At 39.5% G+C, this 4,569-nt stretch overlaps 1 long non-coding RNA gene across 2 annotated transcripts; it reads right to left on the bottom strand.

Moving 5' to 3' along the window:
• Nucleotides 1–2,366: 2,366 nt before the first annotated feature.
• LOC128500228 (uncharacterized) lies at nucleotides 2,367–4,173 on the bottom strand. 2 transcript variants are annotated; one of them, XR_008354902.1, is made up of 3 exons: nucleotides 4,098–4,173; nucleotides 3,452–3,532; nucleotides 2,367–2,892 (listed from the first exon to the last, which is right to left on the bottom strand). It is a non-coding gene; the product is annotated as an uncharacterized LOC128500228 (long non-coding RNA). The 2 variants fall into 2 exon arrangements; XR_008354901.1 differs by lacking the exon at nucleotides 4,098–4,173 and having other exon boundaries at nucleotides 3,452–3,663.
• Between the last annotated feature and the right edge of the window lie 396 nt (nucleotides 4,174–4,569).

The following is a 4,569-nucleotide window of genomic DNA, read 5'->3' as shown; positions in this document are numbered from 1 at the left end:
TTCACGGTCTATCCATTGTCTCAATTATTATCTTTGTTAACATGTTTTTCTTTCCTAATATGGTGACAGCACATGAAGAGAGTCCTTACATTTGTGAATTAAATTCATGACACTCAGAGAGGAGGTACACAACCACAAGCTTTCAGCTCCTCTCCTTCCAACTGAAGCTTCCTCCCGGAGCTTAGTTTTGTATTCTGTTGAAGCTCCGTGATTATTTAATTCTTGTTTCCCCCCGAAGGTTTATAGTTTTTTTTATTCACTTTCATGGTGTATACCTGAATAGAGTGTACCTAAATTACCTAAATTATGTGGTTTATGAGGTAAGGAAGCTTTGGTCAAAGCATCTTCTGTACAATTGGCGAGGAATCCATAACCAACACTGTGATAGTACCTTTAAAATGTCTAAATATACCGTATTGGCTCAATTATAGGCGGCACACTTAACGTTTGGTGCTATTTTAAAGAAAAAAATATTTATAGAGAACAAATACACATGAGTGGAATGGTAAAGCAGTATTTTATCCAATGAACAGGAATACATGCATTTTGTTTTTGGTACCCATTATGCAGTTAGTCAGCATAGGTCATATACAAACAAAAATTTGGAAAACCAATATCCATTTTAAGGTCCTCCCCCTTAATTAATAATACACCTTACTCATAGATACACCACTCTCCCACCCTCATATGCTTTATAACCCCTGATATGCCACTCTGCCCCCAGATATGCCACTTTGCCATCTGATATGCTTTATGCCACCCTGATATGCCACTCTGCCCCCGTCCCCCAGACTTACCAATGCATCCCCAGAGTCCATGGTGTCTAGCGGGGGCAGCCAGTGGACGTCTGCGCGATGCACCTAGACAACCTCTACTGCTTCTCGCCACTTTCGCCGGGGCTTCTATGTCAAAGAAGTTCCGGCAGCAGCTGAGGTTATCTGCGCGTATTGCACAGGCGTTCACTGCTGGCCGGTAGTGCTGCCGGGCTTCTTTGACAGAACCGGAAGATCATATCAAGTCCAGCAGCAGCGGGGGTTGTCTGCATTGGGCAGACGCCCACTGGCTGCCAGAGAGAAGGATCCAGGTCCCCTGCAGCAGTGCGGGGGATCTGGAACCTAACCTTGCTGCTTGGTCACAGCAGGGCTAAATGATAAAGAAAAACAAAACACCTGCCCGGCGCCCGAATTGCGCATCCCTGCGATAAACATCGATTATAGGCTGCACACCGAAAAAGGACGAAAAAGTGCGGCCTATAATTGAGCAAATACAGTATGTGCCTGCTTTATTCCCCTATGAAGGCCTGCTCTGTCCTCCATTTACATATAGTCATTTACATATAGTCTTTAGAAGTGATTGAGGCACCTCCATTTTTCATTCATCAGTAACAGAAGCTTTTATCAATTTTCTTTTTCATTAAACACACCGGAGGCAGTGGCGAGGGACGACAGGAAGGGCGGCGCTTCTACAAGTTGTTCCAGCGCCGCCTTCTCCTACATACTGTGTGCTTCGAAGGGAAGGAGGGCGGGGCAGCCCTGGGTTCAGTTGAAGGGGCGGCGCTTACAGCGCTGTCTCCTTCAACAGAGAGTAGTAAGGTAGTAAGGAAGGCACGGGAGGTGAATCTTCAGGCATGACGTCATCCCTATAAAACCTCTGAGCACCGTTATGGCGGTGCTCAGATATTCCGAAGCGCTCGGTCGACTGCAGTGCGTCCCTAGTTCTGCGCTCCCTTCCCTACTGTGACCTTTTGCCTATTGATTGCTGCCCCCGGATTGTTCTTTGACCCCTGCCTATTGATTGTTGCCTGGACCTGACCTCGGATTGTTCTCTGACCTTGATTTGGATTGCCGCCTGCCTAGACCTTCGGCTTGCCTATTGACTTCCTCTTAGTTTCTTGAGACTCTTTCTAGACACCCCTGCATCTTGGACTCCTCCCCCGCCCGCACCCCAGGTACCTCATGGTACCTTGCAACAGGAGATGCATTGACTACAGCTTCCTCACCTCATAAACCACATAGCTAATTTAGGTACACTCTATTCAGGTATACGCCTTGAAAGTGAATAAAAAAAGCTGTAAATCTTCTGGGGAAAAAAAGAATTAAATAAAAATACTTTTTTTTTTTAAATGCATAACACGGAGCTTCAACAGCGAACATCCTCTTTGTGAAGAGGTAGAATACAAAACTAAGCTCCGGGAGGAAGCTTCAGTTGGAAGGAGAGGAGCTGAAAGCTTGTGGTTGTGTACCTCCTCTCTGAGTGTCATGAATTTAATTCACAAATGTAAGGACTCTCTTCATGTGCTGTCACCATATTAGGAAAGAAAAACATGTTAACAAAGATAATAATTGAGACAATGGATAGACCGTGAACATGGTATAATTATATAATTTATATATCATATATTTACAATTTTTAAGCGAATGATACAGTATTATATTTTTTATTACAAAATATAAAATTTACCATAATTGATTAGAACATAATACATTAGAAACTCTTCTCTGGATAGCTGATCTTCTTCTGATTGTTCTTCCAACCAGGTCAATAAACATTAAACTTGAGTTTGTCTTGCATTTAAGCTACCAATTAGATAGACTTCTCCTGCATTTTGGAGTAGTGATGAGAATTTCATATATAAGATTTTGAAGTTCAGAATCAGAAATATTTGATAATCGGGGTCTTCAAAATCCAGTTCTTTGGCTATGATGATACAAAGTCCAACGGCTAATACCAAAACATTTAGAAATTGTTTGCCAATGAAAACCAAGAGTTGAAAAAGCAGAAATATGTTCCACGTTTATATCATATCTTGGACGTCCCCGCCTGCCAGTCACTACCAAGCGAAGAGCTAAGAAATGTTAGTCTCCAATAGGCGTCCTCCAATGGGATTTGAGCCTGTAAAAAATTAAATGATTGATAAGTTAAACTATACAATTCATCTAGTATAGAAGATAGTTCGGATATCTGAATTGAATTAGAGAGTAAATAATGATGAAGCATAATCTATACATTGTATTAACAGATATGCAAGCAAATGCATGAATTAGGAAAAGGTTTCCTCGTGTCTATGACATTACCTGTATTTTGATATGCAAATGAACCACTTTTCAAGCGTACCCCTTTATGTAACCCTGTGTGTATTGGCCTCTATGTGTCCCTGTGAGTGTCTTTGTGTGTCTCCCTGTATATATGTGTGACTCTGTGTACCTATGTTTTTATTTTGTTTGTCTGTGGGCCCCTATGTTTCTGTGCCCCCATGTGTTTTTATATTTATATTGTGTCCTCCTGTGTCCCTATGCTTGCATGTCCTCCCATGTCCTTATTTTTGTCTATGCACCACCCTGCGTCCCTATATTTATAGTGTACCACTATATTTCACTATGTGCATGCACCCCCTATATGTCACTATGTTTTGTGTTCTGTACATTTAAGGAATGGTTAATGCACAACATACCTTTTAGAAATCATCTTCAATGTGTCTGGAAAAACGTATTAAATATTCCAAAAATCTGCAAAAACAAGTCCTACACAGAGTCTGAAAAGGAAAAGAAAATTTTAAAAACACAACACAACAAGAAGGTCTAAATAACAGCAAATTTCCAGCAATGACATCAATAACAGAATTTGCCAACCAATCCAATCAGTTTAAAATAATAAAAAAAAACCTACATTACACTGTCTTTTTAATGAAAAGATAAACATAATGAAATGGCAAAATTAATTTAAAAAACCTGAAGTAATAACACCTCCTCCACTCCCCAAAACCACTAATCCCACAACAGACCATGTCAAGTCAACACATCCACATGTAACCCCATGAATCCCAAAAATTATCACTACTTCCAACATTAATCCCACATGCCCCAAAAAAGATCAAAACAAGCAAGTCCCCATCTCACCCCAGAACCCCCATCCAAAAACTCACATGATAGCATCATGCCATCTTAAACAAGAATTAGCAATGAAACTAATTGAACCACAGTGAAACCATTTCACAGATACTAACATAAATGTATATAATACACAATTCAAAATGCAGAAAATGATTAAATTACACAAAGGGGCTCAAATGTACAAAACCAATGGGAAGAAAAACTTACCCAGTTCAATGGAGAGGCCTACACTGCTTACCAGCAAGCTCAGAATGAGCTCTAGGAGGCGGAGTCAACCTGCCAGGGTCATGATCATGTGACTGATGACCAGTTTCAGTATATACATATATACAAATTTCACTCCATCTGTTTCACTATATGATATAAGCATTTTTTTCAGTCTATATATATACAGATTTCACTCCATCTGTTTCACTATATGATATAAACAAATTTCACTCCATCTGTTTCACTATATGATATAAGTGTTTTTTCAGTCTATATATATACAAATTTCACTCCATCTGTTTCACTATATGGTATATGAAAAATTTCAGTATATGATATATGCGTTTCACTATATGATATATGAAAAATTTCAGTATATGATATATGCGTTTCACTATTAGATATATATGTTTCACTATATGATATACGAAAAATTTCACTATATGATATATACGTTTCACTATATGATATA

The sequence above is a fragment of the Spea bombifrons genome, chromosome 6 (genome assembly GCF_027358695.1).
Source record: "Spea bombifrons isolate aSpeBom1 chromosome 6, aSpeBom1.2.pri, whole genome shotgun sequence".
In the NCBI taxonomy this organism is placed as follows: Eukaryota; Metazoa; Chordata; class Amphibia; order Anura; family Pelobatidae; genus Spea; species Spea bombifrons.
This window is presented reverse-complemented; position numbering and strand designations above follow the sequence as displayed.